The 23,809-nt window shown below is 42.1% G+C and overlaps 1 long non-coding RNA gene across 2 annotated transcripts; it reads right to left on the bottom strand.

Annotated features, from left to right (window-relative positions):
* Window positions 1-850: 850 nt before the first annotated feature.
* On the bottom strand, window positions 851-7,818 carry LOC142070634 (uncharacterized). 2 transcript variants are annotated; one of them, XR_012666566.1, is made up of 4 exons: window positions 7,744-7,818; window positions 5,157-5,270; window positions 1,516-2,631; window positions 851-915 (listed from the first exon to the last, which is right to left on the bottom strand). It is a non-coding gene; the product is annotated as an uncharacterized LOC142070634 (long non-coding RNA). The 2 variants fall into 2 exon arrangements; XR_012666565.1 differs by having other exon boundaries at window positions 864-2,631.
* Between the last annotated feature and the right edge of the window lie 15,991 nt (window positions 7,819-23,809).

Below are 23,809 nucleotides of genomic sequence, written 5' to 3'. Positions count from 1 at the left end.
TCCTTTTTCATTTTCAGGTCATTAAAGAGCTCCTGATGGAGGGCATATTGGCCTCTTACTATTGCTCCTATCTTTTCTTTGCATCAGAATAGTTTGTAGTGTGGCTTTAATATTGTCTCCTTGAGGAACTTCCAGCTCACTTGAATTCCTTTTTCCCTTAGATTTTCTTCCCATGAGATCTCAGCTGTCAGTTCTCTGAGTTTGTTAGTCTGCTTTTTTGAAGTCCATTATCCTTATTCTGCTGCTCTCACTCCTTTCATTCCTTAGAATCATAAAAATTTGTCATTTGATGGTCAATGTCACCCAAATTGCCTTTCACCTTCGCTACCAATACCTCCCTGTTGGTCAGAATCAAGTCTAAATGGCTGTCCCCGGTTACTTCCTCCACTTTCTGGAACAAAAAGTTGTCCCTTATACATTCTAAGAACTTACTGGAGGTTTTGTGTTTTGATGTATTACTTTCCCAACAGGTGATGGGTTGTTAAAGTCCCCCCTTTATTACCAGGTCCTGTGTTTTGATTATTTCTGTTATTTGTTTTAGAACTGCCTCATCCTAATTTGGTGGTCTATAGTAGATCCCCACTGTCAGGAAAGAGTTAAAATTTAGCTAACAGCTAAAACAAGCAGGAATGTTTCAATAAGCATTCAGTAGGAAGGACACGAACAACTGTAAATAATTGATGAGCTTATATGGTCAATGCCTGCCCAGTAACTCAGCTCTTAGAACAATGCTGACCCACCCTTCACAGCCCACCAGACATCTGTAAGCACTCATCCATACACCCCCACCCTGCCTCTTCCCCCCGCAAGGTAGCCATAAATGCTTAATGCAATAGGATGACCTCTATATGTACGTACTGTTCTTAGTTTTGTCTTTGTTTAGGCTTCTCTCTTGACTTGTAACAATGCCTGTCTCTATATGTACAAATAAATGCAAATAAATTAATAAAAAAATTATATAATTGGCCACTATAGCACCATATCGTTAAAGCTGCTTGTCAGTCTTCCCGGTACCGTAAATAAACCCCCTTCAGTATTGTATGTGTTTGCCTGATTCTTGGGGAAAAAATCTTTTTGCCTAACACCACCATGATATCACCCCTATTTTTAACCCTTTTATCTTTACCCAGAGACTCTCAACTGGTCTGCCTCCCACCATCTTAGGGACCTCCAAACAATTGTATATATCCTTTATGTATAATGCAACCCCTCCTCCCTTTTTTCCTACCTGTCCTTTCTGAACAAGCTATAACCCTCAATATTAATATTCCAGTCATGAGACTTATCCCGTCAAGTCTCTGTGATGCCAATTAAATCACAATTTAGCTTATGTACCAATGCTTCCAGTTCTTCTTGTTTATTCCCCCTATTCCTTACATTTGTTTACAGATATCTAAAATGTTGATCCGATTGCCCCACTGATTTCTTCTTTGTTGCTTCTTTGCCCTAATGAAATTTCCCATGTCCCCCCCACCAACATCTAACCTTCTGCTAAGGTCACCTTTTTATGCTTACCTTTGGGATTTTGTCACCTGACTGCATGCGCAACTATGCTCTTCCCATTCTTGGTCAGGAGGACCCCATTTCTGTCCAGCAGATCTTCTTTCCAGCACCACATCCCCTGGTTAAAAGAAGCCAAAGCCCTACCATCGACACCATTTGCCTTGCCATGCTTTCCTCTCCAGGATGCTTGTGTCCCTGCTAGGGCCCTTACTCTCAACAGGGAGGATGGACAGGGAGGATGGATGAGAACACCACCTTCACCCCTGACTCCTTCACCCTAGCTCTCAGAGCCCTGTAGTCATGTTGATCTGCTCTGGCTCAGACCTGGCAGTACCATTAGTGCCCACATGGATGAGTAGCATAGGGTAGCACTCAAGAGGGACAGATGAGCATTGTCAAACTTTCCATAATGTTTCAGACAGAGGCACCAGGCAGGCCCCCCAGTACATCATGTCAGGTCAGCAGATGGATGCCTTCATTCTCCTCAGAAGAGAGTCCCCGACCACCAGCACTCTATGTGTTCTCCTCCCATGTGTGGTGGCAGTGAGCCTTCCAGCCTTGGGGCAAATGGCTCCTCCTCCTCAGCCACTGGGATCTGCTCCTCACTTCCTGTTGTCAGTATAGCACACCAGTTCTTGACATTGATTAACATGGAACCAGCGGGGGGGAGCACTGTCTACTGACTGAGGTGGCCAACTAGTCTGTCAGCTCCTTGCAGAGCTTCCCTTTCTCCCATTTCCTCTGCAGCTGCTGCAGTCATCTGTAGCTGGCTAGCATCTGTAGTAGGAAGAGAGTCACAGTGTCCTCCATCTCAGATGTCTCCATGTGTGTCCAGTCGATGAAGTTCTCATGCTCCCAGATGCTAGGCAGACAAGCCACTTACAGCTCTCTTACCTGCTTCCCAAGGGACTCCTCCAGAAGACACTTCTTACACCTGCTTGTTCCCCCTGCTTGGTTGCATTGGCAGGGAAATTCTGGACACATTCCCAGCAAGTCAAGACCACAACCTGCATGGAAATCTCTCGGGTCAGGGTGCCTTTTTGGTCGGGGACCCCACCAGCGTAGACAGACAAAGAGATAGTAGTGGTTATGGAAACATGCCCTGATGGGTTCTTCCTTATACAGTACCTGCAAGTTTAAGGAAACAGAATGGAAAAAAACAAACAAACAGAAACACACACAAACCTATCTGTCTCCACTGGCAAACTCAGCTGGTTAACTCCCTTGGTCTCCCAGCTTTTGCTCTCCTACTCTTTTGAAGTATATACAATGAAATTTTACATTTCAAGATTTTGATAAGCCAAATGCATGAGTCGTAGGGGTATGTGAGTAGTTACATTATCTTAATTGGTGATTTCCCTAACTTTTAATGCTTACCTTTCTAACTGTACTTTTCTGGTTATATAGTATATGCAAAGGGTTATATTAATCACTTGAACAACTTTTAAGTGGAAGTTAGCAACATTTTTGGGTAAGACTCTAAATAGGAGTCAGATATCAGAAAAAAGTGATTAGCTGCATCTGCTGAATTCACAGATATTTGTTGATCCCAGTTCACTGATAGGTTCCTGAAGGCCATTGTACTGTAGGACAAAACCTTTTCATACAAAAGTTCTGCCTCACATACTGCAATGACAGTTTTATACCTCTATAGATTGTAATCAGAGCTGTCCACTTTGTCAGTGCAATGAATGGAATTTGCTATTTCTATGCTATAATCCACTAGAAATAAACGAGGAGGTGGTGACCTTCACAGAACTGAAATGCCAGAATGCTTCTGAGCAGCAGAGGAGACAAAGGACTACGAACCCCCAGGGCTAAGGTACTGTGAGCGACATGCTGCTGACTCTGCACATACTACTGTTTAACTGTCTATAGTCTAAGACACACCTTCCTTGAACTGTATGAGAACATTAAAAGCAAAACTCCACATAAAGATTTCTCCCTTTTCTCTCTCTACACAGGTTCTTCTGCTCCATCTTCTGTATGGAGGCTCATTATAATGATTCTTGGGATCTTCTTCCTGGCTTTGCTGATAGCAGTGGGTTTCTTTAGTGTCAAAGGTAAAGTATGATCAAAGAAGGCACTAAAACGCCAAATAATTCTGAGCTGACATAGTCTTTAATCAATGGCGTGTGAATTGCATTGTGTGTGCTGCACTTCTGAAAATCACTTCTTTATTTATCTAATTATGGATTTAGGGAACAGGACAGGGGAACCAGCTGGGCTCCTACACGTTCTTCTTCACCCTGCAGGATTTTCTAGGGACAGCTGCAGCAAGAGAGTCCCTGACATCACAACAACAATGTAGCTGTCTTGCCCAGGAACCAAAGATCCATACAGGTCCCTGGCCCTCAACGCAAAGCACAGACATTCTGGTGGAATCTGGGGTCTGAACCTCCAGCATCTGCCACATGAAGCAACCTATAGCCCACAATAAAATACTTCCTAGGAAGCTTCAGGGCTTGAAACTTCTGGAATTTTCTCTGCCTAATGCAGTTATTCCTTGGCTTCCTTGCATTTGCAAAGATTCCAGTTACCATTTTCTTCTTAAATTTCTAATTTTCTCCTTGGGTGCCTAACTTGGAAAATGACATGTTTGTGCTTTGTAGTAATTTCAAACAATCACTATTGTGACTAAAAGGTTAGAAACCAGGATATTTCCAATTGTATTTTTCTCAGCATCTTCATAGAGTCAGGATTTTTAGCCACACACAATTTTTATTTTTAATTTCAAGATGTTTATTTTTAAGTTAATATTTACTTACTATCATAAATATATATTATATATATACAGTATATTATATATATATTTGATATAGTAGATATAGATATAGATATATAGATATAGATTAGATATGTTAGATATATATTAGATATACAGTAACTGATGGCACAATTGGGCCCTTTGTATCCCTGAAAGGCACAGTGCATTGATCTGTAACACTATGATTAAATTTAGTTTTAAGCGGTCCGTCATTTTGTTATGCTATTTTGGCTTTCAGTTTTTCAGGTCTCTGATCCACCATGTGAACAGCTGGAAAACCTCACAAAAGAAATGGAAATTATCCAAGGTGAGAATGCAAACCTACCATAGGTTTTGAATAGGAATGATATAGATCAATTTCCTTCAAAATACAAGTGTTTTTTATCTGTGCATTACCAGTTGACTGAAATAGTTTCAACTTGAATCCCCAACACCTGTAGCAGCACTGATCAATAATACACAGATCATGACATTTGGGGTGAATCAGAACACTGGTCTTTTTATCCCTATTTACTAAAGAATCTCCCCATATCCTCACTAGGCAAAATTCAGAGGTGAGCCATAGGGAAGGTCAGGGAAGTTAAACTGATCTAAGTGACATGCTGAAAGGCCATAGAGAGAAGTACAGCAAGAAAAGCAGTCAGCTGGAGAGAATAAGAAACTGTAAAATAAGCCCCTCAACCTCCCACTTTACCTTACACCTTGCACTGGCTTCTCAGCACATTAGTTAAGCCATCTTACACTCCCTGACACTCACATGTCTGTACAAGAGTAACAGTGATAGGACCCTAAATTGTATTTTCTTTTTAAGGATGGAAGTCTCTTTGCCCAGAACATTGGTTTCAACATGGAAAGAAATGTTACTGCTTTTCTACTGGATACAAACCTTGGCTGGAGAGTCGAAAGGCCTGCTCTTCTCATGGCTCCAGACTCCTTCTGATAGAAGACAAAGAAGAGCTGGTAGAGTATCTTCCTTTTTCGGAGATCTGCATATTCAAATCTGCCAATAGAAGATTTGTCAGTGAAAACAAGATTGGAGAGAATGAGATTTGGCTTCATTTGGTATTTTGATTTATTATATATTTTTTCTTGACGGCTAATTATCTTGAGTTTTCTCCACTCCTGCAAGTATTGGAATCATCACTAAATTCTAAATTAAAATCAAATACATCTCCGGCAAGGCAGTAACCCAATGTCACCAGTACTTTTCATATTCATATTCAAGGTACAGCTATTACTGTAGTATAAAATGGAACTGCACGTTGCACTGAGCATTTTTCTCTGTCTCAGATAATGTCCTCCAGATAAGAGTGAATAGAGATTAATCAACACTGAAGAAATGAAGTAGTTGAAAGAACTGACAGAGTTTAAGGAAAAGCAATAGCACCAGGGTTAGTGTCCTAGGAATTAGTGCTGTGTACTTCTCTGGAAGAGATCAAGGTTGGAATCCCCTGTCCAGCCTTTCACTGCATGGGGCCAGCAAGCACAGGGAATTGCTCAGGGGGTGTACTTATCCTCTGGGATGAGGCAGTGCATAAATGGAGCAGGACTGGCAGTTTCCAATGGAAACTTCTTCAGTCTCCTGAGGGTTTTGATGGAGACAAAGGTGTTAAAATATGGTTGGGACAGGAAGAGAGAATATTAACACAGTTTCTACAAGACTGAAACTTATGTTTTTGGAGAAAATGAAGAACTTGATCAGTTTGGCCAATAGAGTTGCTCCAACCTGAGGTTACCTGAGCATATCAGGATGTGTTAATCAGATTACTATACCTGGTATCTATATCCATGAAAGAAGCAGGGAAATGAATGCAATTGTATGAATTGGTTTTGTTCTTGTTCAGGATTTCGTAAACCCACTGGCAGCTTTTCGCTGGATAGGATTATCACGTGACAAGACCTACAGACCCTGGATGTGGGGAAATGGCACAGCTCTCTCCACTGATTGGTGAGTCACAGACACTTCTACAAACTTCTCATTTCTATGAGGATTATTTTGCAGCATTTCTATGAAGCCAAAAGACAAAGGAGATCCCAAATCGTGAGCTCAGAAATATTTGAAATAATGTGAGCCAGAGCTCTGATACGAACCAAATTACCCCCTTTTCCAACCAGTGTCTGGTGGCACTAATGAATGAAAAATACTGTTCAGTATATCATAGAATCATAGAAGATTAGGGTTGGAAGAGACCTCAGATGGTCATCTAGTCCAACCCCCTGCTCAAAGCAGGACCAACACCAACTAAATTATCCCAGCCAGGGCTTTGTCAAGCTGGGCCTTAAAAACCTCTAAGGAAGGAGATTCTACCACCTCCTTGAGAACAGCCGAGCTCCATCCTCATTGGAACCCCCCTTCAGGTAGTTGAAGGCTGCTATCAAATCCCCCCTCACTCTTCTCTTCTGCAGACTAAACAAGCCCAGTTCCCTCAGCCTCTCCTCATAAGTCATGTACCCCACCCCCTGATCATTTTCGTTGCCCTCCTCTGGACTCTCTCCAATTTGTCCACATCCTTCTTGTAGTGCGGGGCCCAAAACTGGGTGCAGTACTCCAGATGTGGCCTCACCAGTGCCGAATAGAGGGGAATAATCACTTCCCTCGATTGGCTGGCAGTGCTCCTACTAATGCAGCCCAATATGCTGTTAGCCGTCTTGGCAACAAGGGCACACTGCTGACTCATATCCAGCTTCTTGTCCACTATAATCCCTAGGTCTCTTTCTGCAGAACTGCTGCTTAGCCAGTAGGTTCCCAGCCTGTAGCTGTGCATGGGATTCTTCCGTCCTCAGTGCAGGACTCTGCACTTGTCCTTGTTGAACTCATCAGATTCCTTTTGGCCCAATCCTCCAATTTGTCTAGGTCACTCTGGACCCTATCCCTACTCTCCAGCGTCTCTACCTCTCCCCCCAGCTTATATAGATAAAATTGCATTGCTGTCTCATTTATGAACGTAATCTAGATTTCCCTTCCCTTCATTCATTTTTACAATTGGCCATTTACATGAAAACTGGATCTTTGATTCCTCAGGCTTCATCTGCTATTGAAACTACAGTAACTCCTAACTTAAAGTCGTCCCGAATAATGTTTTTTCGTTGTTACATTGCTGATCAATTAGAGAACATGCTCCTTTGAAGTTGCACAATGCTCCCTTATAATGTTTTTTGGCAGCTGCCTGCTTTGTCCACGGCTTGCAGAAAGAGCAGCCCTTTGGAGCTAGCTGGTGGGGGCTTGGAACCAGGGTGGGCCGGCAGCCCCACTATCAGCTTCCTGCTCCCCTAAGTTCCCTGTGCAGCAGCCGCCCAGCAGGCTATCAATTGCCAGCAGTTCAGCTGTCCCTCCCCCCACTGCCCTGCTCCTGCCCTCTGCCTTGGAGTTGCTCCAGGGAGCCTCCTGCTTGCTGTGCAAAGGGGCAGGGGCTAGGGTGCTAATGTTAGTGTGTCCCCTTTCCCCCTCTCTTGCCCTTCCCCTGCTTCTGTACCTTATCTCCAAAGAGCATGGGCAGGGGACAGGACAGGGCTCAGGACGGAGGGAGCTTGATTGCAGCAGCTGCTGTCTCAACTTGCTAATCTATTTAAAAAGGAAATGTACTTAGAGCGGCATCAGCATACTTAAAGGGACAATGTGCATCTCTATCTCACACACATGGTGTGTGTCTCTATCTCTCTCTACCATGCTGTCTCACCTCCCTCCATTCCTGTTGCCTTGTAGAGTGAAAAGCTATATTAATAGCAATATGCTAACCCTTGAGGACTCAGCAAGTGCTAGTTCATCATTTAGCAGTAAGGCATTCCCTGGGAAATATCCCACCCTCTTCCACCCTCTGATTTCGCCACCTCAACCAAGCTTCACAATCATCATTGCTGTACAGTATTAAAATGTTTGTTTAAAACTTATACTGTGTATATGTGTATCTATCTAATAGTCTTTTGTCTGGTGAAAAAAATTTCCCTGGAACCTAGCCCCCCCCCCCATTTAAATTAATTCTATGGGGAAATTGGATTTGCTTAACATCGTTTTTTTTCCAGGAACATAACTGCAATGTTAAGCGAGGAGTCACTGTATTGAATTTTAATTTTGATTTTCAAGAAGTAAATGTGAGTTAGATAATGTCTTGTCTTATTCTACATTAGTTGGCATCTCAAAATCAATGTAAAATTTGGTATGGCTGGCTGATTAGAATAGTAAGGGGTGATGCCGGTCTTTTATATATCTAGCTAGCTATTTAAGGATTTATACCACTCTTAACATCATGGTATGTGTGTACATGAAGGTCATGGCCAAAGATAATTGACAGAATAGTGTGGGAGAAAAACCCAGGATGCAATACCAGGACATCATCACCGAACTGTATTTTCAGAATTCTGGGAGTGGCCCAAGACAGCTGAGGATGGTTGCAAGTCAAAACTGAGATATTCTCATTGAAATCTATAGATGATGCAGCATCAGAAATGAAATAGCAGAGGATGCTGAAGATCAGGACAGAGCTGAGAGTGGAGTGGGACTCAGGACTGAAAAATGGAGACAGGAGGTTGTGTGTCATGGCAGAGGTGCAGTTCTAGAGTTATACAAAAAGTTTACACAGTATCTGGGGCACTACTCCCTGCTTAGCCAATGTAGTTATTCCCTTATAGTCACAACCAAATTTACTAATTAATCTTTTAATAATGTTCCCTCTGCTTCTCCACAATTGCTCTGTTATTAATAAAACTATTTGGCAAAGCCATATACCATGGCACTCACATTCCAGAGTGATTTGGCACCTTAGAAAAAACTAAAATTGTCATGTATCTATAATAAGAATTGCTGAAATAACTCCCCTACCCCCTTCCCCCATTTTAGGTTTCCAGTAAAGAAAGGATACGTGGATGGGAACTGTGGGGTTGTCAGAGGTGGAGAGCTCTTCTCTGATGACTGCAAAGATAAAAAGCGCTATATTTGTGAGCAGCCAGAACTTCTGATGAAAGCTGACATATCATCACACAATGGAACTTGGAAACCATGAGACTTTTATCCTGGGCAATCACTTATCCTCTTATAAATGCATGGGAGAAATGCATGCACTTTACTTTTTCTCTTCAGAGGCTGTGTTTATATTTTAAATAAGTCTGTCAATTAATCACAGTTAACTCAAGCAATTAACTAAAACAAATTAACTTGATTAAAAAAATTAATAGCAGTTAACCACAGTTTTAATTGCACTGTTAAACAATAATAGAATAATATTTATTTAAATATTTTTGGATGTTTTCTACATTTTCAAATATATTGATAACAATTACAACATAGAATACAAAGTGTACAGTTGTCACTGTATATTATAATTTTTATTACAAATATTTGTACCATAAAAAGATTAACAAAATAAATAGTATTTTTCAATTAACCTCATACAAGTACTGAAATGCAATCTCTTTATCATGAAAGTGTAACTTAAAAATGCAGATTTTTTGGTTACATAACTGTAAATGTAAAATAAAAATGAAAAATAAAACAACAAAAGCTTTTGAGCCTACAAGTCCACTTAGTCCTACTTCTTGTTTGGCCAGTCGCTAAGACAAACAAGTTTGTTTACATTTACAGGAAATAATGCTGCCCGCTTCTTATTTACAATGTCCCCTGAAAGTGAGAAAAGGCATTCACATGGCAGAAATTTCTTCAATGTCTGCTACAAATAATTTACAAACAATTCCTACTTGTGCTACTGATAATAATAAGTCTCTAGAGATGAGAAGAACTGAAATATTTTTTTAAATGTCTCATTTAATTATTTACTTTTTGCTTCCTTTGTTATACTTCATTCAAACACAGAAAAAGAGCACAGACAAATGCATTCAAATACAAGGATACCGGTACTCTCACTACAAACACATTTCTGGGGAAATCACTTTAAAGTGTTGTTTAGAAGTTCAGTAGGATGAACTGAAATGGATATCAAAGGGAATTAAGTTCCATGCCACAGGACCCATCAAAGCAAAATCATAATTATCTGCCGTATACACTTTCTCTGTCTCCTTTTGTGTCCATTGCCATGTTATTTAAGATCTAAGACCTTGATGGTGGTGGGATTCCTAAAAGTCTTGTTTCATTGGAGTACAAATACTCATCAGGGTGGGCTGAAGGAGGAGCTCTGAAAAATAACCAGAGCTTCAAAACCCAGTAGGGCTAGTTTCTGACAGCCTCTTACAAAATAGGCAGCCAATGTAAAAAATATAATGCAAGATGTAATATAATCCCAACCTTTCAAACCAATAAGCAGAGCTACAGATGCATAAAGAACAAGTTGAGAGCTATGAAGGAGTCCTGCTATGAGCTCTTGTATTCATGAGGATAGAGATTGTTGCTGTTATGGTAGGATAATTAAGGGTGCATTTGTAAAAATTGCAAAACTGTGTGTAAGGGGGAGGGAAACCATGGGATGTTGTTCCAAGAAGGATTGTTAGGCAGCGACGGGCTCCACCTAAGGAAGAGAGGGAAGAGCATCTTCGCAAGCAGGCTGGCTCACCTGGTGAGGAGGGCTTTAAACTAGGTTCATGGGGAAAGGAGACGAAAGCCCTGAGGTAAGTGGGGAAGTGGTATAGCAGGAGGAAGCATGAGCAGGAGAGCGCAAGAGGGGAGGACTCCTGCCTCATATTGAGAAAGCAGGACGATCAGCAAGTTATGTTAAATGCCTATACACAAATGCAAGAAGCCTGTGAAACAAGCAGGGAGAACTGGAAGTCCTGACACAGTCACGGAATTATGATGTGATTGCAATAACAGAGACTTGGTGGGATAACTCACAATACTGGAGTACTGTCATGGATGGATATAAACTGTTCAGGAAGGACAGGCAGGGCAGAAAAGGTGAGGGAGTTGCATTGTATGTAAGACAGCAGTATGACTGCTCAGAGCTCCAGTATGGAACTGCAGAAAAAACTGAGAATCTCTGGATTAAGTTTAGAAGTGTGAGCAACAAGGGTGATGTCATGGTGGGAGTCTGCTCTAGACCCCCAGACCAAGGGGATGAGGTGGACAAGGCTTTCTTCAGGCAACTAACGGAAGTTACTAGATCACAGGCCCTGGTTTTCATGGGAGACTTCAATCACCCCGATATCTGCTAGGAGAGCAATACAGTAGTGCACAGACAATTCAATAAGGTTTTGGAAAGTGTAGGGGACAATTTCCTGGTGCAAGTGCTGGAGGAACCAACTAGGGACAGAGCTCATCTTGACCTGCTGCTCACAAACAGGGAAGAATTAGTAGGAGAAGCAAAAGTGGATGGGAACCTGGGAGGTAGTGACCATGAGATGGTCGAGTTCAGGATCCTGACACGGGGAAGAAAGGAGAGCAGCAGAATATGGACCCTGGACTTCAGAAAAGCAGATTTTGACTCCCTCAGGGAACTGATGGACAGGATCCCCTTGGAGAATAACATCAGGGGGAAAGGAGTACAGGAGAGCTGGCTTTATTTTAAAGAGTCCTTATTGAGGTTGCAGGAACAAACCATCCCAATGTGTAGAAAGAATAGTAAATATGGCAGGCGACCAGCTTGGCTTCACAGTGAAATCCTTGCTGATCTTAAACACAAAAAAGAAGCTTACAAAAAGTGGAAGCTTGGACAAATGACCACGGAGGAGTATAAAAATATTGCTCAGGATTGCAGGGGTGAAATCAGGAAGGCCAAATCACAATTGGAGTTGCAGCTAGAAAGGGATGTTAAGAGTAACAAGAAGGGTTTCTTCAGGTATGTTAGCAACAAGAAGAAGGTCAGAGAAAGTGTGGGCCCCTTGCTGAATGGGGGAGGCAACCTAGTGACAGAGGATGTGGAAAAAGTTAATGTACTCAATGTTTTTTTGCCTCTGTCTTCATGAACAAAGTCAGCTCCCAGACTACTGCACTGGGCAGCACAGTATGGGGAGGGGGTGACCAGCCCTCTGTGGAGAAAGAAGTGGTTCAGGACTAGTTAGAAAAGCTGGACAAGCACAAGTCCATGGGGCTGGCTGCATTGTATCCAAAGGTGCTAAATGAGTTGGCGGATGTAATCACAGAGCCATTGGCCATTATCCTTGAAAATGCATGGCGATTGGGGAAGATCCCAGATTACTGGAAAAAGGCTAATGTAGTGCCCATCTTTTAAAAAGGGAAGAAGGAGGATCTTGGGAACTACAGGCCAGTCAGCCTCACCTCAGTCTCTGGAAAAATCATGGAGCAGGCCCTCAAGGAATCAATTTTGAAGGACTTAGAGAGAGGAAGGTGATAGGAACAGTCAGCATGGATTCACCAAGCGCAAGTCATGCCTGACTAACCTAATTGCCTTCTATGATGAGATAACTGGCTCTGTGGATGAGGGGAAAGCAGTGGGTGTGTATTCCTTGACTTTAGCAAAGCTTTTGATATGGTCTCCCACAGCATTCTTGCCAGCAAGTTAAAGAAGTAGGGGCTGGATGAGTGGACTATAAGGTGGATAGAAAGCTGGCTAGATTGTTGGGCTCAACAGGTAGTGATCAATGACTCCATGTCTAGTTGGCAGCTGGTATCAAGTGGAGTGCCCCAAACATCGATCCTGGGGCCAGTTTTGTTCATTATCTTCATTAATGATCTGGAGGATGGTGTGGATTGCACCCTCAGAGAGTTTGCAGATGACACTAAACTGGGAGTAGTAGTAGATATGCTGGAGGGTAGGGATAGGACACAGAGGGAACTAGATAAATTAGAGGATTGGGCCAAAAGAAATCTGATGAGGTTCAACAAGGACAAGTGCAGAGTCCTGCAATTAAGATGGAAGAATCCCATACACTGCTACAGACTAGAGACCAAGTGGCTAGGCAGCAATGCTGCAGAAAAGGACCTAGGGGTTACAGTGGATGAGAAGCTGGATATGAGTCAACAGTGTGCCCTTGTTGCCAAGAAGGCCAATGGCATTTTGGGATGTATAAGTAGGGGCATTGCCAGCAGATCGAGGGACGTGATTGTTCCCCTCTATTCAACATTGGTGAGGCCTCATCTGGAGTACTATGTCCAGTTTTGGGCCCCACACAATAATAAGGATTTGGAAAAATCCAGTGGAGGGCAACAAAAATGATTAGGGGGCTGGAGCACCTGACTTATGAGGAAAGGCTGAGGGAACTGGGATTTTTTAGTCTCCAGAAGAGAATAATGAGGGGGGATTTGATAGCTGCTTTCAGCTACCTGAAAGGGGGTTCCAAAGAGGATGGATCTAGGCTGTTCTCATTGGTAGCAGATGACAGAACAAGTTGCAGTCAACTTGTTCTGTCATCTGCTACTTTCCTAATATCCAACCTAAACCTCCCCACCGCACTCAAGTTGCAGTGGGGGAGGTTTAGGTTGGATATTAGGAAAAACCTTTTTCACTAGGAGGGTGGTGAGGCACTGGAACGGGTTACCTAGTGAGGTGGTGGAATCCCCTTCCTGAGAGGTTTTTAAGATCAGGCTTGTCAAAGCCCTGGCTGGGATGATTTAGTTGGGGATTAGGTCCTGCTTCGATCAGGGAGTTGGGCTAGATGTCCTCCTGAGGTCCTTCCAACCCTGATATTCTATGATTCTGTGAAACCCACTTTTGTACCATATTTAATGCAAGGATGTCCATGGTCAAAAGTGATGACAAAATTCTTAACCTCATCTGTGAATGAGTCTCTACAATACATGGTATGACAGAAGAAGAAAAACCAGAAGGAGTTCCAGTCCAACAGAAAGAATTCCATCTTTCCAGGGTTGAAGATAATGTATCTCTGACACACACATCTGGGAACGCCCCTAGCCCTAAGGTTGAGCTTTCAGGATCCACTTTGAGTAGTTTGCCCATGTCAAGGTTCTTTCCCCACTCCGAACTCCAGGGTAGAGATGTGGGGACCTCCATGAAAGACCCCCTAAGCTTATTCTTTACCAGCTTAGGTAAAAAACTTCCTCAAGGTACAAACTTTGCCTTGTCCTTGAACCCTATGCTGCCACCACCAAGCATGTTACACAAAGAACAGGGAAGAGCCCTCTTGAAGACGTCTTCGCCCAAAATATCCCCCCAAGCCCTACACCCCCTTTCCTGGGGAAGGCGTGATAAAAATCCTCACCAATTTGCAGAGGTGAACACAGACCCAAACCCTTCGATCTTAAGAACAATGAAAAAGCAATCAGGATCTTAAAAGAAGAATTTTAATAGAAGAAAAAGGTAAAAGAATCACGTCTGTAAAATCAGGATGGTAAATACCTTACAGGGTAATCAGATTCAAAACACAGAGAATCCCTTTAGGCAAAACCTTAAGTTACAAAAAGATACAAAAACAGGAATATACATTCCATTCAGCACAGCTTACTTACCAGCCATTTAAACAAAAGGAAATCTAACACATTTCTAGCTAGATTACTTACTAACAAGTTCTAATACTCCATTCCTGTTCTGTTCCCGACAAAAGCATCGCACAGACAGACAGACCCTTTGTTCCCCCTCCCCACTCCAGCTTTGAAAATATCTTGTCTCCTCATTGGTCATTTTGGTCAGGTGCCAGCGAGGTTATCTTAGCTTCTTAACCCTTTACAGCTGAAAGGGTTTTGCCTCTGGCCAGGAGTGATTTTATAGTTCTGTATACAGAAAGGTGGTTACCCTTCCCTTATATTTATGACAGCCCAGTACTCTAACTCCAGCACCCTGTGCTGGTACAAAGATGTCCTTGCTACACAAGATGGTTCTACTGCTCATGACCCAGTCACCTCACTCTTGTCTACACTGGAGAAGTGTACCGTGGTAGGAACCCTATGGTCCCCCTAGTATCATTATCTTGTGTCCACTCACAAAAGCACTTCAAATGCATGACAAATACCAGTTGAAGTAGACTTGCTTTCTGCAGTGTTTAATGCTGTGTTAGTCTCTTGACCCATTTTAGTCTGAAGAAAGTTTGTGTGACCTGGATGGTTCAACCAGTCCTCAGTGGTGACATTTCAAAAATCTCCAAAAATCCATATCTTTTGGGAGTTGTGTTGGGAATATGGCAAGGTACCAAGAAACCTTTGTATTTGAAAGAGTTTACCACAATGTTATTGTGTATGGATGAATCAGTATGGCTAGAGTGGATGCACTTAAACCAATCCTAGCCTACCCATTCAATAGCAGACAGTTCAGTTCCCTAGTGTGGAAACAGCCTGGTGCAAGTTAGAGCAGCCTGAAGTCATGAGATGTTGTGTATGAATAACTGAGCTGTTACTCTGAGCTGTTGATATTTAACCACAGCCAGCTTCCTGCAAGGTGAGGTAAACAGGTTAGCAGTATAAGAAACACCTTGAAAGCTCTGCAGTGTGGCAGAAAATATAAATTATTCTAGCAGGGTGAGGAGTGGGGAACCCTGGACCACCCCAGGTCCCACTACCCATTGTTTACCCTGTCTTCTCCCCTGTATTCAGTCCTAAGGGCTTGTCTCCCAGGGGTTTACCGTCTATCCCTCTTCTTGGAGCACGTTGCTTCACTGTCAGTCAGGGTGGCTACAGGAGCAGTGTGTCTTGCAACTGTCTCCTCCTCAGCTGGACTACCTCTGTTACCAGCAGCCCTGGGTGGAGCAGCCTTCCTCCTATTCACCACCGCTTCCTGTGGTAAATTCCCCCTTATAAGTTCCTCCTCCTTCAGGCTGAACAAGCTTTGCAGGTGTATCTTGTTTGCGTGGAACAGGCCCCAAAGAGCTGGTTAGTTTCCTCCATACCACTGTAAGGGCATGTTCCTTCAGATGGGGTTTTCTAGTGTGCTTGTTTGCTGTGTATTTGTATATGAAATCTCAGAATCGAAGGAAGTAGAGAAAACACTACCGAAAGGCCCTAGAAACTAAGAGATTTTGATAAGAACATAAAGAATAAAAGATATTAACATAAGAACAGCCACACTGGGTCAGACCAATGGCCCATCTAGATCAATATCTTGTCTTCCAACAGCGGCCAATACTAGGTGCTTCAAAGAGAATTAACAGAACAGCTTCTGGCATGCAGAGGCTGGGGACAACCAGAGCATGGGGTTTCATCTCTGACCACCTTGGCTAATAGCCGTTGATGGACCTATCCTCCAGGACCAGTTATATCTTCTCCAGCAACAAGTTCTACAGGTTGACTGTGTGTTTTCTGAAGAACTACTTCCTTATGTTTGTTTTAAACCTGCTACCTATTCATTTCATTGGGTGACCCCTGGTTCTTGTGTTATATGAAAGTGTAAATAACACTTCCTTATTCACTTTCTCCACACCAGTCATGATTTTAGAAATCTCTATTATATTCCCCTTTATTCATCTCTTTTCCAAGCTGAAAACTCCCAGTCTTTTTAATCTCTCCTCGTATGGAAGCTGTTACTTGTGCTTAACCATTTTTGTTGTCCTTCTTTTCCAATTCTGATATTTCTTTTTTGAAAGGGGGTGACCAGAACGGCAAGGTATCTTGAAGGTATCTTTTTTACTCTTGGAGATGTCTTCTTTCTACATGTAATCACACACAGATACTCACACTCTCACTTGCACACGCACATACAAGTTCAATAATTTAATTAACTTCGAAAACATAAGTTGATCTGAAAGAAAAACATTAGAATTTTACTTTTCTTAGCCAACTTGTCTTTAACTTCTAAAAGTTTCCAGGCTCTGAGTTCTCTGGTCAGGTGCAGGGCTTTTCATTAGATATGTGAGTCTGAGGCTTTTTATGTGGGATAAGCCACAGGCTTCAATTTCCATTGCTGGCTGCTATTGACCCTTTATTATGAGGACAGTCAGAGAGTCTCATGTAACAGGAAAGAGTAGCCACATGTAGCCAAATTATTTGCAGACTAAGATGGAGTCAGCGTTTGCTGCCTGTGACATTTTTCCCTGTTCAATCTTCTCATCAAAGATCAGTTTGGAAAGCATGGTCCTCACCTTCCTAAAAAAGTTGCTGTGTAGTGGGGAGAACACCCAGCATCTCTTGGCTGAATTTAACACTGTTTCTCAAGAAAGCCTGAGAAGTATTTGTTGCTCTCAGACCCCACCACAGTACCTATGCAGAATACAGAGAAGTGAAAACAATGCATGTAACATCTTATTAGTTTTTATGAAGTTTAAACACCAAATATATTCTTATACATTGAACAATCACTTTAATCAATTCTAATAGGCAAGTGAATTGGCCTGGGGCTTTGGCGTGAGCTGCCACCTTGTCTGCCAGAATCACAAATTGCAAGAAAAATGTGACTGAATTTTCTATAAAATCTGTGGGTTAATTAACTTTCAGAAAAAAATAAATGTAACTCTTCAAGGACAATTGAGGGTAGAGCAGGAAGCTCAGCACATTGGCTCAGGCCAGGACTCCCCAGACACATCTGCTTCCCAGATAGCCAGACACTGATAAAATGGCCCAATAGGGTGGATTGGGGTTACATGATCTGGTTTTGTTTCCAAATCCCTGACATTTACTTACCACTGGATCGGACTATCCCATAAAATAGCCAATGAGCCCTGAGTGTGGGATGATGGCAGAGCTCTCACCAGTTACCTGTGAGTGCCTCTCAGTGGCAGAAGCTGTTTCCTTCTGTTTGAGCTAGTTTTATGTGTTGTGCAAGCACAGGGTTGTAACATGGCTGTTATGCCACAGCCCTGCATAGGGGATGTATGCAACTGCATGGCCCCTGAGAAGCATGGGAAAGATGGTTCTTTAGGTGAGCACAATTTTTTTTCTGGGATACCTACACACACACACAAACTGCTCCACCCCTCCACAATTTGTTTCATTCATTAGGTTGGAGCACATCGCTCCCCCTGGCATGCCTGTCCCTCTTCACTGTGAATCTTTTAGTATTTTTCCTCATCTTATTATTCCTACGGGACAACCGGAAGAAAATGAGATCTCTGTTGTACAAGAGAGGGGGATGAGGTACATTGGTAAAGTTGTGGGGCGGGGGAGCCGTGGGCTGGAATAGCAGGGCGTGCTGCAGCTCAGAAGTCAGGGATATTGGGAGAGCTGTGATAGGAAGCTGTCTATGACTGGCCTAATTTTTTCCAACACTTTTTCCTCCTGATTTTCATGAACATTAGATTCATTCCCAAATTGTTTTAGAAACTACGCCCATCTCTCCCACCTGCCGCCCTACTAACTGAACAATGAGTATCACTGCTGGGGATCTGTACATGTCACTGGCAGGCTGTAAGTTGTGCCTTTCCTTCCTAGGTTTACAGTCACCCATCATGGTACTGTACAGCACTGTGTACTTTTCCTCAGTAGAGGAGCCAAGTCCAATTCTTGTGACGAGCCAAACCCCTGTATTTGTGAGAAGAAAGCTGTTCACCCAGAGCCCACTGCACTGTCAGAGCAAGGATGAAAAACCATGAAAATCATTTCCTGGTGTATCCTGATTCCTAAACAAAAAGATAACCCTTGGACTAATCCCTGGCCTAATATATCACATTTATTGTTATTGACATTTATAGTAATTTTCAAATACTTTGTTGCAATCACAGAAAATGTTGATTGGTGGCAAGAAGGAGTTAGGTACTCAGAATGAGCAACAGCAACTTCATTTGATAAACCACTCACCTTTGGACTGGTGAACAGCCAATCAGAGCACCCTCACTGCGCTCTCACTAGCCCAAACTGTGGTATATTTAGCCATGAACCTGTGATGCCATTTTTTCATGGGTATTGAACCTTAAAATTTCTAAGAACCCTGCCTTTCTTCAGCAAGAGCAGCCATTTTGGTCTCAGAGTTACCTCAGCCTGTTATGGAAGAGGAACACATACTGTTGTGTTTGGGGCATCCCAGGTTCATTAAGTGGGTCCCAAGTCCCAAACCACATCCCTAAAAGAACCCTACTTGCCTCACACAAGGCCCAACTCCAGTTTCCTTCCTCAGAAACAAATGCTCCATTCAGATAAAAAACAAAACTTGTATTTGGGCAGAGACAAAACCTGGATTACAATAGAGACCATTCAGGAGCCCTCAAGGTTGGGGGGAGAGGCACACATACCTCCATCCACAGCAATGGTCCAGCATACTGAATCCCCTATGCCCAGATGTAGAGAGGGATGCTCTGTATCCCAATTAAGAGTGAAGCTGGGCAGGAAACCTTTTCTTGTTGTGTGAGAATTTTCAATATTTCCCACCCCAATCAGGATGAAAAGTCAAAATATTTAATATTTTGCAAACCAAAAACCTTTAAAAAAAAAGGTCAATGGAAATCCTTCATTTAGACCTTTTAAGATGTTTATTTTTTATTTTTACTACAATTAACTTACATTTCAAAACAAAAAGTCATTTTGATCCCAAAAGAGAAAGTATTACTGAAAGGGACCTTGATGCGTCATCTAGTCCAATCCCCTGCACTGAGTCAGGACTAAGTATTATCTAGTCTGTTCCCTGGCAGGTGTTTGTCTGACCTGTTTTTAAAAATTTCCAAAGACAAAGATTCCACAGCCTCCCTAGGTAACTTGTTCCAGTGCTTAACTACCCTTACAGTTAAGAAGATTTTCCTAATTTCTAACATAAATCTTCCTTGTTGCAATTTAAGCCCATTGTTTCCTGCACTATCCTCAGTGGTTAAGAAGAACAATTTATCACCCTTCTCTTTATAAAATCTTTTATGTACTTGAAGACTCTTCTGCAGACTTTATGTCTCTTCTGCAGACTAAACAAAACCAATTTTTTTTTCAATCTTTCTTCATTTTTGTTGCCCTCTTCTGGACTTTCTCTAAATTGTTCACATCTTTACAAAAGTGTGGTGCCCAGAACTGGACACAGTATTCCAGGTGAGGTTTATCAGTGCTGAGTAGAATGAAGAATTACTTCCTGTGTCTTGCTTTCAACACTCCAGCTCATACATCCCACATTGACATTGGCTTTTTTTGCAACAGTATTACATTGACTCATATTTAGTTTGTGATCCACTATAACCCTTAGAGCCTTTTCTTCAATACTTCTTCCTAGGCAGTCATTTTCCATTTTTGCATTTCTGCAACTGGTTATTTCTTCCTAAGTGGAGTACTTTCCCTTTGTCCTTATTGAATTTCATCCTGTTTATTTCAGACCATTTCTCCAGTCAACATCATTTTGAATTCTAATCCTGTCCTCCAAAGCACTTGCAACCCCTCCCAACTTGGTATTGTCCACAAACTTTATAACTGTACTCTCTATGCCATTATCCAAATAATTTATGAAGATATTGAATAGAACTGGACCTGGGACAGCTCCCTGTGGGACCCCACTTGATATGCCCTTCTAATTTGACTGTGAGCCATTGATAACTACTCTCTGAGTATGGTTTTGCATCCAGTTGTGCACCAGCCTTATAGTAGGTTTGTGTAGTCTATATTTCCCTAGTTTGCTTATGAGAAGGTCATGTGAGACAGTATCAAACACCTTACTAAAGTCAAGATATTTCACATCTACTGCTTTCCCCCATCCACAAGGTTTGCTACCCTGTCAAAGCAGGATATCAGGTTGGTTTGACATGATTTGTTCATGAGAAACCCATGTAGAATGTTACTTATCACCTTTTTATCTTCTAGGTGCTTACAAATTAATTGTTTGATTATTTGCTTCATTACCTTTCTGGGTACGGAAGTTAAGCTGACTGGTCTATAAATCCCTGGGTTGTCCTTATTCCCCTTTTTATAGATAGGTACTATATTTGCCCTTCTCTAGTCTTTTGCGATTTCTCCCATCCTCCACTTGTTCTCAAAGATAATCACCAATGGCTCTGAGGTCTCTCAGGATTAGGATGAAAAAGAGCCGGGGTCTCAGAAGAGACTGGGAGTGGCAGCCATGATGGTGGAGCTTGCTCCAGTAGCCTCTGTCTGTTCTTCCTCATTTTCCCCTAACATTTGACACACCAGTTTTGGTTCATTGATTTCCAGGCCCACATTTTCTTATTTACCAGCCATGATCTTTACACAGTCTTTGAATTATATCAGGAGGCATGTTTGTTTAGACTCATTCAGTCGTACTGTCTCCTTTTCATACCTTTTCCCATCCACATTTGTTATTATAAGTTATTGTGTCATCTTATGAACTTTCATTCGCTTTCTACAGTTGAGCTCACAGTCAGAGTAAATTGGTAGGGCCAGTTTTCCCAAGAGTTCTCTATGTGAGAGTGTGAATCACGATTCATTCATTAGGTCACTAGAGACTAGAGAAACAACAAAACTTAGGTGTGATGATACTGAGCACACTGTGCCTAATTCTTAGGTGCCTGGAGAATCACTGGGTTACGTGCCCAGGCTCCCTATACAAGGAATGGGGAAATATAGGATTAATAAAACCCAGCATACTAAGCAGCTCCCCATGAAAGCTAGCCAATGAAAGATAACCAGACAAGAGGTATGTGCTAAGCTCCACCCCTCTCTGAGATAGGTGCCTTAAATTGGGCCTGGAGGGAGGCAACTTCCTGTCCTTGGGATTCTCAGCTGCAAACCCTCTTTCGGGGTTAGGCAACTGCACTTCCCTCATAACTATTAGCCTAGTGGTTAGGGTACTCACTGCAGGTATGGGAGACCCACAGTTCAAGTCCCCCCTCTGCCTGAGGGGGAGCAATGATTTGAACAGGGGTCTGGCACCTCTCAGAGTAATCTAATCTCTGGGCTGTTGTGAAGCTGGGCTCCCTCAGTGTCTCCAGTTGAAACTGTTCCAGTCTAGATACATAATTTTAAAAAGTATTGGAGCAGGGAAATTGGATCCTGGGTGTCCCACCCCGTAGATGAGGACTCTAAACACCAGGCTACAGAATCATTCCCAGGCTCACTTCCTCTCTCTGGCCCCATGACTTTCTCATTATTTATTCACAGTGAAACAGCTTCAAGAGGAGAGATTGAGGAACCCCCACTTCAGCCTGGGCTCTCCCACATCCAAGGTCAGGACCCTAATCACTGGGCTAAAAGTTGTGAGTGAGATCCTCCTCCTTGCCATTTTGTGTAAGTGTAACCCATATGCCTAATAGGGAGACACCCTTTAAGAGATGTAGAAAGAACCAGGAAGAGGAATGAGTTGTGTCTTGGTCAAAAATTGTCAGAGATTAGTACATCCCTATAATAATACAGAAAGAATAGATACATTACTCCCTTTCTGTCATTATATGATAAAGAGCTGGCTCTATGTCTCTTCTTGACTGTAACTGGAGGGGCGCATCAGATTCATTCCTGGATTGACTTCCCATGCCAGTGTCACTATATAGGGTTTTCACACAAAGAAAACCCTTTTGCCAAAAGAAACGTATGTTCTGATGTTATCTTTGTACATTCTCAGTTCACCTGATTTGTGTAAAAGCATCATTATTTACAACTGAGAGGACCAACAGTTCTTCAGTATAATATATTACAGTGGGTCCTTCTTCCTCCATAATCATTCCTCCCTATCAGCTGTGACAATTATCCCTGATCAGCTACACAGATTTTTATATGCTTATATAAGCATTATGTATTTAAGGAAAAGATTTCCCGGACTATCTGGAGCTCTGTGGACATAGAGGCAACTGGGATTATTAAATACACTCTAACACATAGAATTCCTGAATAGGGTTACTTATACTTTCAAGGGTTAGTGTTCCGGGCTTTAGAATTCGATATATTCATTGTTAATATATAAATAAATCAAATAGATAGAAAAGAAATAGAGTCATTAATATTTACTAACAGGATGGTGGATGAGCTGTGAAGAGGACCTCAAGGGAGGGGTTAAATTGCAATGAAAATTATTTCAATTTCTAATGATTTTATAGGTAAATTTTCCCAGAGAAAAGAAGAAATGTAATTACCAAAGGAGAGCTGTGGCAAGTGCAGGCCAGAACTTCGCACACAATTTCTCTTCCCTTCTGTCCATACATCGATAAGATGGAAGAATTGGATGCATGGCAGTTAAATGATTGAGTTTCCTTCCCAGATTGGATTTCATAAACTTCTTGACACATTTTATCACTGGGTCAGACTATCCTGCAAGTCAGTCAATGAACCCTGGGTCTTGGCAGATGGCACAGCTGTCTACAGGAACCTGAAAGCACATTCCCAATACAGAGCAGTCACTTCACCAATTTCACATTTTTACTCTTCAAATCACACCCTGTAAGGGAGAAAATCTCTCAATCTGTAATTAGTGTGGCCCGAGAACTGTGGTCAATATTTTAACAAATATTCCACCCAAATTTCCCTCTGAGCCTGTAATATGGCCCATGTGCCAGGGAGCATATCCTTTCACACAAGAGGGATGAGGTACAGGGGAATCCATTCATTTATCTTCCCACTGAAAAAATTGGTCTTGTATCCACAAGTAAGGAAAGAAACAAACATAAAATCTTCATTTGCTGGGAATGTTTACAATTTATTCATGAAAACTATCAGTGTACATTGATAGCATATGCTATATACTATAACATAGTCTTTTGCTTCTGCAATCTGAAAGGAGAGTGAAGGCTTTGTCCAGAAAACCATGCCAAGATGTATTTTGCAACCAAGGAAATTTTTGGAAAATACCTGCCATCTGGTATAATGTGGTCCATTCCAAAAACAGAAATATTTTCATTTCAAAGTATTTTTACGTCCTATTGGATCAGGGAACTCAGTTTCTCTCCCCTTTT

The sequence above is a fragment of the Caretta caretta genome, chromosome 1, assembly GCF_965140235.1.
Source record: "Caretta caretta isolate rCarCar2 chromosome 1, rCarCar1.hap1, whole genome shotgun sequence".
Classification (NCBI taxonomy): Eukaryota; Metazoa; Chordata; order Testudines; family Cheloniidae; genus Caretta; species Caretta caretta.
This window is presented reverse-complemented; position numbering and strand designations above follow the sequence as displayed.